This window comes from Periplaneta americana, chromosome 1 (assembly GCF_040183065.1).
Source record: "Periplaneta americana isolate PAMFEO1 chromosome 1, P.americana_PAMFEO1_priV1, whole genome shotgun sequence".
Taxonomy (NCBI): domain Eukaryota; kingdom Metazoa; phylum Arthropoda; class Insecta; order Blattodea; family Blattidae; genus Periplaneta; species Periplaneta americana.
This window is the reverse complement of record NC_091117.1, coordinates 61,028,383-61,041,153: the sequence shown is the minus strand read 5'-3', so window position 1 is coordinate 61,041,153 and position 12,771 is coordinate 61,028,383. Positions and strand designations below refer to the sequence as shown.

General features: G+C 34.1%; 1 non-coding gene across 1 annotated transcript; it reads right to left on the bottom strand.

Annotated features, from left to right (window-relative positions):
- Nucleotides 1-4,439: 4,439 nt before the first annotated feature.
- TRNAT-AGU (transfer RNA threonine (anticodon AGU)) lies at nt 4,440-4,513 on the bottom strand. The gene has a single exon. It is a non-coding gene; the product is annotated as a tRNA-Thr (tRNA).
- Nucleotides 4,514-12,771: the final 8,258 nt, after the last annotated feature.

Genomic DNA, 12,771 nt, shown 5'->3' with positions numbered 1-12,771 from the left:
GCATACGTTAGAGCGCTCGCAAGATGCGCTCTTTAAAGCACACAGCGCTCATTTCTCAGAATCACGTAATGTGCCCAGCCCTGTCATATAGGAAACAAAAAGTCGATTTCAAGTTGTTTGGGGAAATACACATTTTCAGGAATGTTGGTACAGAAAAAAGTGATTCTGAACTTGCTATCTATGTACAGCGATTTGACTGAACTATTGGACTGATTGTGTTCATATTTAATATCTACGAGTCAATTTATCCAAAAATGATGAACATAAAGTACCCAGTATAATAAAAAAATTTTCAATAAGAGAGCAATAGGGTTTTGTTTGAAATCAAAAACACATCTATTGAATTAATTACATATTAACTTAATTACACATCCTAATTACATAATCAGAATATTAATTATTTGAAAAACTTAATTAGTAATATTAATTTAATTAGCTAATTTACACGATAGGCCTACTTTAAATTACTTTTATCCACGACGAAGTGAAGAGAAGCGAATAGAAACATTTGAAATGTGGATATGGAGAAGAATGGAATGTGTGAAGTGGACAGACAGAATAAGAAATGTAGTTGTATTGGAAACAGTGGGTGAAGAACGAATGATGCTGAAACTGATCAGGAAGAGAAAAAGAAATTAGTTGGGTCACTGGCTGAGAAGAAACTGCCTCCTGAAGGATGAACTGAAAGGAACGGTGAACGGGAGAAGAGTTCGGGGCAGAAGAAGATATCAGATGATAGACGACATTAAGATATATGGATCATATGCGAATACTAAGAGGAAGGCAGAAAATAGGAAAGATTGAAGAATGGTGGATATGCAGTGGAAGACCTGTCTTTTGTCTCAACACTATGTATGTATGTATGTATGTATGTATGTATGTATGTATGTATGTATGTATGTATGTATGTATGTATGTATGTATGTATGTATGTATGTATGTATGTATGTGTGTATGTATGATGTATGTATGTATGTATGTATGTATGTATGTATGTATGTATGTATCAGAGTGCTGCATTGGAGTTAAATCGCTCGCTTGAACTCGGTCGAATGTCGCACCCTCGAATGAGATACGATTGGTCGTGACACGCTCGTAATAAATAGAAGCGCAGTACAAGGTCATCTCACCGACATGTTTCTTCTTGTATGGAAGGCGACAGATAAGATACACACATGTTTTGCTCACACGGTAAAAATATGGCTTTATTTTCTGCGTTTATGACAAACGTCTAATGGAACGTACCAAAACAGTAACATGAACTTATAAATAAAATAGTATGAAACACTTCGATATACAGTTATTATTGTTAATTAATAATTATTCAATATTTGATTTACCACATATATAATATGATAGGTCCATACATAGTGTTCCGCCTATAGGCCTATACTGCGACAATGTAGAAACGTTTTACAAAATATTATTGATATAGTAGTATATTAATAACAATATTAGTACAGAGATAACGTCACAGAAATTATAATAAAGCGAATAATCACGCTGATCAACTGCTACAGACGCAAAGATTGATACACTAATTATTAGAGATGATGATGATGATTATTATTATTATTATTATTATTATTATTATTATTACTAGAAAACTTGGTACGGTTCTTGCATTATCGTGATTGTGTTCTCCGTTTATAATAATTACATTTACATCCAATAACATCTATCAGATGTGGCAAAATTAACATCACTGCTGTGTGGGGGGGGGGGGGAAAAAAAAAAAACATTTACCTACAACATTTATATTACATTTTACAGCAAGTTTTGTAGTTGTAGGCCTACTATGGAGAGGTTAGTTAAACACTGCAACATTTGTAATGATAAACACCTGTGATGTTACTACAAAGTTCATCACTGTAACAAGAACGAATGTGTAACGCTCGGCTTGTACCATTCAAGGATTTATCGTTCGTGACAATTTTACCCATAATGCATGTGCGCTACCTATCGGATTATGCTAAGAACTACTTGGCGCTCGAGCGAAAACGTCCGATGCAGACCTCTGGTGTGTATGTATGTATGTATGTATGTATGTATGTATGTATGTATGTATGCATTTATGTATGTGTAAAATTACTCTTTCACTATCTAAAAAGATAAAGAGAACATTCTGTTCAAGAAGTCACTGAATATTCTAGGCTTCGGTAAGCGTCTAGCGCAGAGAGGCCACACTGAAGAAAAGCATGATGCCGGCAACACAAAGGTTCCGATAGTGTGTCACAGCAAGCAGAAGACCGCCCCAAACTATCGACATCGATCGATGTTCTGACAATGTTACGTGATGCAGAAGGGATGTATGTCATTGTGGCAGCGTCTCGCGATGAGACGGCAACTTCATGTCTTTCACCGAGACACGGAGATGGTGGAATTCAGGTGGTCCAGGACCGGGAGGGTGGTCCTCCGTCGTGATGGATGACGTAGACAGTTGTTGAGTCACGGGGAGGATTCTTCCCTTGCTTCTGGTGACACAAGAAAAAGGGTTGACTCCAACTCCTGACCTGTTATATTGTTCGACTTTCTAACTGAGAGGAAAAGCGACGCAAATCTATTCGAACTCTGGATTTTCTAGACCCAAATGTTAATAAACAGCCATTTTCCATTACCAGTTCTATTGCCTGTCTTCAAGAAATTTCGCTGTCAATTTTACTTTTCTTTCACAAGACGTGTAGAGAGATGACGTGAAACCTCTATATTTGACCTACGAACTGACAAAATGTATAACACTTTTTGTAAGATGGAGTTCCTAAAGTTATTACAGGAACAGCAACAACGCTTTCATTATTCATCAGTCGATAGATCGAAGCTTCCAAATAAAAAGTATATAAAAGGAAATGGCGACATACGCTGATAAGGTAACAGTCGACCGTACAAGTGCAAGCTAGACGAGTCAACTTATAAAAGAGAGGTTAGGTACGTACCTAAACTTTAAAAAATGAAAAAAAAAATCCATTAAATATCTATATGTAAAGGTTGAAATTGATACCTTATACAAGAGAAAGGGATAATATGTCAATGAAAGTTAGCATAAATTAATTAATAATCTTGCCTTCAGGAAACTGCAACATTCTACAAAAATTTATTAACCAAGTAATTAATAATTAATTAAATTATTTGTCAACACGTCACACTATTTTCATAGTGTAGGCCTACCAGTACTCTGTAAGTCTTAAGATTACACCATTCTCAACTATTAACACTAATAATGCTTCTACATTAGTTAAATGTATGAACTTTTAAAAAAGAACTGGAAAGATATTTACGTGTAAATACATGTATGTTGGGACCGGGTCGTCGTATTAAGCCTGGTTCACAATAAACCGGGAACGTAAACGGCAACGAGAACGAGAACGGAAATATTGTTAAATATACTTAAATGTGAGCATTCACAATTAACTTTCACGTTCCCGTTCTCGGGCTCCGGCAAGCATATTATTAATTTCGAATGCTCATACTTAAATATGTTTATTTTAACTATATTTCCGTTCTCATTCTCGTTGTCGTTTCCGTTCCCGATTTATTGTGAACCAGCCTTTACTGAAAAAGAATTTATCGGGCCGTGGTCTTTTAAAGGTTAAGAATCACTGATATACTGTATAATACTCGTACACATTGGTAGGATTACTCCAAAACTAGTAACGTCACAACTAACACCACAACTATTAACAATAATGAACAACAATGACAGAACCAAACAACAGCGACATGATCATTACAATGTTCAGCACAATCATGATCAACAACAACAGTATTAGTGTCGGAAAAGCTACATAAAATTGATGCAATTGTTGACGTTACCTTACCAAATGTAAGGATAGTTTCTAAACAATCTGATTCCTCAGACAGTGGAAAAGAACATTTTCGAGTTGCTAACTTGTTCGATTAGTCAAGGTGTTTCAGAAGCATCAGTACATACGAGAGGGCCAGGGAGCTACACAACACTCTCTTTCTTTTAACAAATTATACCTCTTTCTCGAGTAATTTTCAAGCTCTATAACACATCGCTTTAATAGTTGTTCCAGTCACGAAAGATATTACTTCCTCCCATGATCTACGTTTTAATATCTGCTAATCTATTTCAAGTGAAATGTTTCGATGTTTTTTTTTATTATAATAATAGTTCTTTATTTTCGAACTGTCGTAAGCTATAGAGGAAGAAACCAAAAAACAAAGAAAATCTACACGTATCTACTGTCACTTCTGAAATTCCTGTCTCATATAGGCAAAGGTCCATTGGTGTTAAGTTAGGAGATCAAGGTGGATATTTCACACTTCCTCTTCGTCCTATCCATCTCCCGAGAAAGCGACATCGAGATTTTTTTTTACATCGTCAATGGAACAAGCAGTTGATCATTCGTGTTAATTCTTAAAATTTCATGTACGATACTAACAAAATACGCTTAAAAATTGAGACCTTACTTTTCTCAAGGCACCGGAGGGATTCGAACCCTCGATCTCCTGTTTACTAGACAGGCGCTTTAACCAACTAAGCCACGGCGCCGACGGCGAACGTTACGGAAAATTGTAGTATAGTGACGCATCATGATGTTGAAAAAAAAAAACACTATCCAAAGGCCATTAATGCGAGGTGTGATATTTCGCAACATTGTTAGCTTAAGTAGGAGGGCCTGTAGCACAGCTAGGGATGTTGCGATAATATCGATATAAGTAGGTGTCGATACTTTACTTGCGTTACTGGCTATAATTGGACCCGACAGGGAACAAGTAAGATATACCAAAAGATGTCAAATCTGTTAGAACATTCAGATTTCTTTCGTTTTCATCGATTTTGTAAACTGGAAAGCGTGTATTTAAATATTTCATTGTAATATCAAAGGTTTATTTGCCAACTGTATCATTGAATACCATTTTATTTACAGAGTAAAAGTAACACTGCTCTTCGATTGAAGCAGTGAGACCCACCAAAACGTGATAAGTGCAAAAATAAAAAAAAAAAAATAAAAATAGAGATATTACCTCCGTATAATATTACACCATGTGTTAGTGCCAAAACTGATTATATTTAGGAGTTCTTTTTAGATTTAAAATGTGGAATTTGTTCTAAAACTTCATACATTTATATTGCATACTGCTGCCAAAACAAAAACTCTACAATATCAGCATGAGATTTTGAAACAAACAATATCTTATTTGGAATTTTTCCTGTAATTTAAGTTGTATTTATATTTTTTCTTCTTGAGGAGTAAATTGACAACACTGTTTCCTAGCGGCAAAAAGATGTTTTATGCGCTACTGAAAAAAGACTTCTGTGATGAGTGGCGTGAAAATGTAGCTCTCATGTTCTACAAGGCCATTATTGATGGAAGTGTTGTGTAAAGTGGTCTTGATGAAGTGGAGATCAAGATGATCTTGACTTGAAGGTATGATATAACAGAAGTTTCAACTACACATATTTTTAGTAACACTTAATGTAAAATGTTAAAGAAGGTTAGCTCTTCATTACTACTAATTAATTGTAATAAATATAATTATGTAAGAGTAAAAAATTATTATATTCGGTTTGGATTAAATAATAAAAACCTATAATTTTGTTTAAGTTATTATTGACTCAATTTTCTGTTATTTTTATGTTGCAACAAAACTTCATATTTGCAAACAATTTCGTATCAAAACTTGATATATTTGGTATTTTGCAACAAAACTTCATACACGCATTTTTCAATATGTTATTTTGTTAACGCTTGTGAAGAAATAATGAACTTCTTCATCTCGACTTGATCTTATTAACTAATTTTTACATTTTGGTGGTAAACAATTCAAGAATTGCAGTCTGGTAAAAATTTAAGTTTTTCTTGCTACCCGAAAAATGATGTCAGATGTACTTATGAAGTTTTGGAATTCACCGTCTCAATTTGCTTTACCAATGTCAATCGATGCTTCTAGTATCGATATTAGTCTTTCGATATTATGGGAGGATCGATATTGAATCCGGGATCGTTTAAAATGCGGTATCGAAACGCTTTAAGCACAGCAGTCACTCAAGTGGGGAGATACACCTTTCATAATATAATTTTACTGAATTCCAATATATTTTCTCCTCAGAATCTACAGGTCCTTTGGAAATAAAAATTGGCATCTATACATGACCAAGCAATTTTATTGCTTTTGAAAATCTAATTGTTACATTTTTTAATACTCGGCAAATTTTTATAAATAAAAAATAACTATTAGGTTTCTAAAACGATTAAAATGTCTCAGTGATGTACAGGTAATGTATATGAAGCAAGCCAATTTTTTTATTTATGAAGGGTCTATAGATTCTGAGAAACAAAATATGTGTGTGTGTGTGTGTGTGTGTCTAATGCTCTGGATTTAACAATGAAGTCATCATCCTTCTTGCTTCCCAATATTTTGATGGAAGGTCCACAAATGTCCTAAGAGTTTCACAATTAGCCAGGTGCTCCATCTCCATGTCCTCTTCTCTGGTGCACAGTAAGCATTTAGGTGAATTCAGTACTCCAATACGATGGAGGTGTTTACTGAGGCAATCATGACCAGTAATCAATCTAAACATGGCCACGGCAGATTGTCGAGGTAGATCAGAAACTAGTTTTGGATCTTTAAATGATTCTTTCCATTTTGAATTTTGATGTTTTGCCTGTTCGCTGTTACTTAGTCTTTTTATGATCGTTTTATTGATTCATATGGGAACTTGAAATTTGTTTTTAAGTTGATTTTAGTTCCTTTCTTTGCCAACATATCTGCTTTCTCGTTACCGTTCAGTCCACAGTGGGCCGGGATCCATTGGAAGACCACTTTTTTATTTAGCATTTGAATTTGTTTTACCATGCAATGAATTTCTTTTACTTTTTCCATTTTAGGGGATGTAGTTGAGCTGATGGCATGGATTGCAGCTTTGAAGACAGACAGGATGACTACGTTTTTGCACTGGTTTAGCCAAACAAATACATTTTGAAGTGATGTATAAATGGCTTCAACTTCGCCATCAAAATTTGTTGTGTACTTGCCAACATTTTTATAAAGAGAAAAGTATTGACAAGTAGCTCCTGCTCCAGCTCCTTCATTTTGATCCATGAGAGATCCATCAGTGTAAATGTACAACCAGTTCTTTTGTGGATATTTTCTATTAATTGTTTGTAGGGCAATGGCTTTTGCTACTTCTGGATTTACATCTTTTTTGTTGAAGACTTCATCAAGATCAAGGCAGCAGTCTACTTTGAAGTTATTAAGTGGATTATATCGAGACATCAAGTTTTCCTTTTTACTTGGTATTTCTAGATTTTGTTTAAGCTTTTCTACCTCTTGTATGTATCAGTTTTGGGTCCTCAATGTAAATTTAGAATCTTTGTATTTACTCCATTTATCCCAATTTGGAAGCCAAAAGGAGAAACAAAATATTGCAATACAAGTAAAATAAATTATAATGAGCGAAAGATAAACATTCCCCTTAAAAGAAAAAGGGACTTATCATTGGTCCGGAAACATAACGCACTACACTGTTATTCCTGGTGAATTAACTGTTCATTTTTCTATTATGTGTGGATTTTCGTTAACACATTACACAGTTATGCCGTTTAGCAGTATCTTTAAGTCTGGAATTGGCTTCATTAGATCTTGAAAAGCGTATGAAATGGACGAACAGAATAAGAAATGAAGCTGTGTTGGAAAGAGTGGGTGAAGGAAGAATGTTGTGCAAACTGTTGAGGAAGAGAAAAAGGAATTGGCTGGGTCATTGGCTGAGAAGAGACTGTCTACTTAAAGATGCACTGGAAGAAATGGTGAACGGGAGAAACATTCGGGACAGAAGAAGGTATCAGATGATAGACGACATTAAGATATGTGGATCATATGCGAATACAAAGAGGAAGGCAGAAAATAGGAAAGATTGGCGATTGCTGGTTTGCAGTGAAAGACCTGCCCTTGGGCAGGACACTATGAATGAATGGTGTTCCAAATATTCATTCCATTCTTCCCTTTTACCTTCAGAGATACTCGTATGTAACTAGTATAGTTTGTAACATCTTTAGATGTGTATTATTTACTTTTATCATTAAATATATTAGGCAATTAATATGTTAGTAACCCACATTATTTTTTTACCTATTGTGATTTTCTCTCTGTACTTGTATTTTTTCCTCCCCTTACGCATTTTTGCTTTTTGTACTAGGCTTTGTATTTTTATTTATTTTTCTTATTTACTTTCTCCATAATAAATTGTTTCTTTTCTCTGTATTTGTATTTTGGTGGTCTTAACTCCATCAGAGTAAATACATAAATGAGTGAGTGAGTGAGTGAGTGAGTGAGTGAGTGAGTGAGTGAGTGAGTGAGTGAATAAATAAATAAATAAACGAATGGAAGAATAAATGAATGAATAAATGAGTGAATGAATAAATAAATAAATAAAATAAACCAATAAACAAATAAACAGAGAGGCACACAAAATAAGAAATAAATAAATAAATACATAAATAAATAAATAAATAAAATAAACCAATAAACAAATAAACAGACAGGCACACAAAATAATAAACAAATAAATAAATAAACAAATAAATAAATACATAAATAAATACATAAATAAATAAACAAATAAACAGACAGGCACACAAAATAAGAAACAAATAAATAAATAAACAAATAAATAAATACATAAATAAATACATAAATAAATAAATAAAATAAACCAATAAACAAATAAATAGACAGGCACACAAAATAAGAAACAAATAAATAAATAAATAAATACATAAATAAATAAATAAAATAAACCAATAAACAAATAAACAGACACGCACACAAAATAAGAAACAAATAAATAAATAAATAAATAAACAAATAAATAAATACATAACTAAATAAATAAATAAACAAATAAATAAATAAAGCTTACATATTAGCGTCGATAAGATTGCGAAGTTCTTAAGAATAGTGATTTATTTTATGAGAGACTGGAGGAACTCAATAATGACCTGGGGTTCAAAAACCTACCTCGTAGAACCGAAGTCAGTATGATAAAAATTTTAACATGAACCAAACCACAGAAGTATTTCAAAGAGCAAATCTAGGGTCAATTAGGAACATACAAATGTAACATTGTAAAATTCCTTTGCAGGACGAAAAATTACATTTGTTCAGATCAAATTTCTGCACATTTGAAGGAAAAACTAAAATTCTTTCAATCATTTGTTATCATAACAAAATGCTTCCTTAAATTAACTGATCGTATTGAGAATTAAATCAATGGATTTCCCAAAACACGCTATCAAATCTTTAATATAAAACAATTTCTATCTCGAAAAGGAAGATAAAACGAGCAAAATTGTATTAAACATTTTGTTTAAAATATCTCAAAGAATAATCCCCTGAAATTAATGACATTACTTAAGACTCATCCTGTATAATACTTACTTACTTACTTACTTACAAATGGCTTTTAAGGAACCCGAAGGTTCATTGCCGCCCTCACATAAGCCCGCCATCGGTCCCTATCCTGTGCAAGATTAAGCCAGTCTCTATCATCATATCCCACCTCCCTCAAATCCATTTTAATATTATCCTCCCATCTACGTCTCGGCCTCCCTAAAGGTCTTTTTCCCTCCGGTCTCCCAACTAACACTCTATATGCATTTCTGGATTCGCCCATACGTGCTACATGCCCTGCCCATCTCAAACGTCTCATCCTGTATAATGTAAAACATATTAAAATATATTAATCCCTACATATTTTCAGAACAGAAAACACCTTTTAATTCCTTATTCATGCCAACTGTTGGAAAGATTCGTTGTATTAGTGATGAAAATTAACGTAAATCATTCAACTTCTATGATAAACTGAACTCCATAGAAGAAGAAGCATAATAATGGAATACAAAGTCTTGTCCCTTTACAAATGAATTACAAGTGACAAATTTAACAGACGATTGCAGACTTATATAATATAACGAACAGTATAAGTTTCCTGAGATATGTGCCCATCTTCCACAAATCTGGCTTTCCTTACCGTGATAGATACAAAAAAAGGATGACTTCCTATTTCTATGGGATGATGTTTAAAAGTTTTCACAGCTGATTGAGTTCGAAGAGACTATGAATCCAAAGTTTTAGTAGCAGCATGGGAGGTGCTGACCTCTGGGGTCAAGTTACAATCCGACGGGAGGCATCTGCGCGATATCAAACTACCACAATGCCATCTACTGTTTACTTATGTGAACAAGAGATTTATTGTCACGGAACCGGTTCCAGCGGGGTGAGAAAGGAGTTGTGTATATACATGTACAAGCACTGCTCTTAAGTTTAAGCCTCAAATGATCCTTACAACCCTAAACCATTAGTAACTATGTCTGTGGAAGACAGAGCTTTCAGCTGTCTCTATGTGTTTATACTACACAGCTATAATTATAGTAATCAGTTTTATGGGTCCTGTTAGAAAATAACATTAATTAAGACGGGATTTCGGGCAGAAAGTTGAGGTATTCTTTACAGCAGGGATTCTACAAGTGAGTAGGGCGACCATAATTCCTTTGAGTAAAAGAGGGACTTTAATCACATTTTTTAAGGAAAAATTGAAGCACCATGTTTTTATAAAATTCTGTATTTATTTTATTCAAACTTAATCATAAGACAGACCACATACCAAAATGAAACTTAAATAACACCAAAAGAAGGAACATTAATAATTTGAACTATATCTGATAAAAATAATATAGTCTATATCAGCGTTTCTCAAACTTTTTTGAAGTGGGGACCACTTTTTTAAGTCAGAACAGTTCCGCGGACCACCTTACTCTTGTTCCCTTCGAAAGAAAATGTATCATTTTTGTAGCGTATTTTAACACCAGTATATTTATATTTTAAAATAGAATTAATTAATTATAATATGTTTGTAATTATATTTTTGTAGTCAATCACAAGTAACTTATAACAAATTCTGTGCATTGTTGATTCATCGCTTGCCTGTTAGCAGATAGTTGTTTGAAATCCTTCTTACGCTAGTAGTTCTCCATGTCTCTGTTAAATAGCGTCCATTATAAATATAATGGAAAACTGGCTTCGATCCGGATCTTTGAAAAGAAAGGACCAAGAAGATACGGTTCATTTAGACAGTGGTAATAGTTCAGAAGCAGTGTGTAAAGAAATATATTAATTATAGTGTCATTAAAGAAATACCTAGTCCTAGTGGTAGCTATTCTAAGAAAAAATAATTTCTTGAATATGACAAGAGTTATTTGGAACTTGGATTTACTTGATGTGGCAATGAGAGTGAACCAAAACCTCGGTGCGTTGTTTGTTACGAAGTGCTTTCAAACGAGTGTATGAAACCCGCGAAATTGAAACGGCACTTAAGAGACGAAACAGGCAAGTGTAAAAAGTAAACCTGTCGGATTTTAAAATAGGCGGAGTCTAATTTTCTTATATCGTCATCTGGAAAAACAAATAAAAAAATTAATGCAGTAACATACCCGATTTTCAACAAGTAAAGATGCAATTTGGCACGTTCTATTATTGGTGTACGATGTACAGTATGTGCCCATTTCAATATGCATACTGGGTGTCGGCAAAACTATTAAGAAAGTCATCAATACATGAAAAGATTCCTCTGTTATTTTGGTCCTCTGTTATGAATTCGGGTGATTCCTGACTGGGTTACAGGCTCGTCGCCAGATATGCAGGAGAAGATGGCGAGAAACGCCACGTTCATAGTGCTTTAAATCCCTCTTTTGTTGCTGAGAGTAGAGTGGAAAGTGGGTAGACGGGTAGGGTAATAAATTTCATAAAATATTAGTACTAGGAGAAAAAGCGAAAGGCGATTGCCATGTGTCATTTCCAAACTCTGAGATTTTCAGCTATAGCGTGATACACAATTCGTTTGAATTTTATTTTTTCTTCTGTCTTTTTTGAAGGACCACAAGGGCAGAACTCGAGGACCACAGGTGGTCCGGGGACCATAGTTTGAGAAACGCTGGTCTATATCAATAAAGAAATTAAATGCTTTATTTTTAGTGAATCTTCTTTATAATTTATAGGTAATTAAAATCATAGCCCAAGATATCACTAACTCATCGAGGATATAGAAAGAACAAATATTTTTGTACTCCTATAGAAGACATTCCCATCACGAGCCATGAATGTGACCGTGCAGTGTAGGCGAGAACTTGGAAGCTGCTATTATATAAAACGTGATCGAAATGGGCTGTCCTTGTCTCACACCCGAGTGCAATTACGGTGTCCATCCCTCCATGGGTAATTATTTTGTTTTCGTGACTCTTTATTATAAGAGACAGCGCAAAGAAGAAAACAAAACAAAAACAGATCATGTACGTGGGAAGATGTGTCTGAGGTGTTGTGATCATCACAAGACTGTTTATTGTTTCTCATTTACATAATACTGTATTTATTTAAAAACTTGTCCTCTCATTTATTTCTCAATAAATCTTATAACAAGATTTTTGTTCTAAGTAGACAAATATGGAGCTTCTATTAAGGTGCGAACACACTTAGCAAACGAACAACGAACGAATGATGAAGCAAAACTTCGTTGTTCGTTCGCTGTTTGGAGCAACGTTGAAATCATCAGCAAATTGTCAGAAAACATTCACGTTCGCTGATTATCCGCAATAAAGGCAGACGGAAATATAACTATAACAAGCGCAGCCCTTGTTATTATAGGCAGTTTAACAAAAAGAAAGTTAAAAACCAAAAGGCGATGGTGGCAGACGCCACTCTACGAAAGTAACAATCAATATAGAGGCACTGACTTGCTTCATGATTTACGTCGAA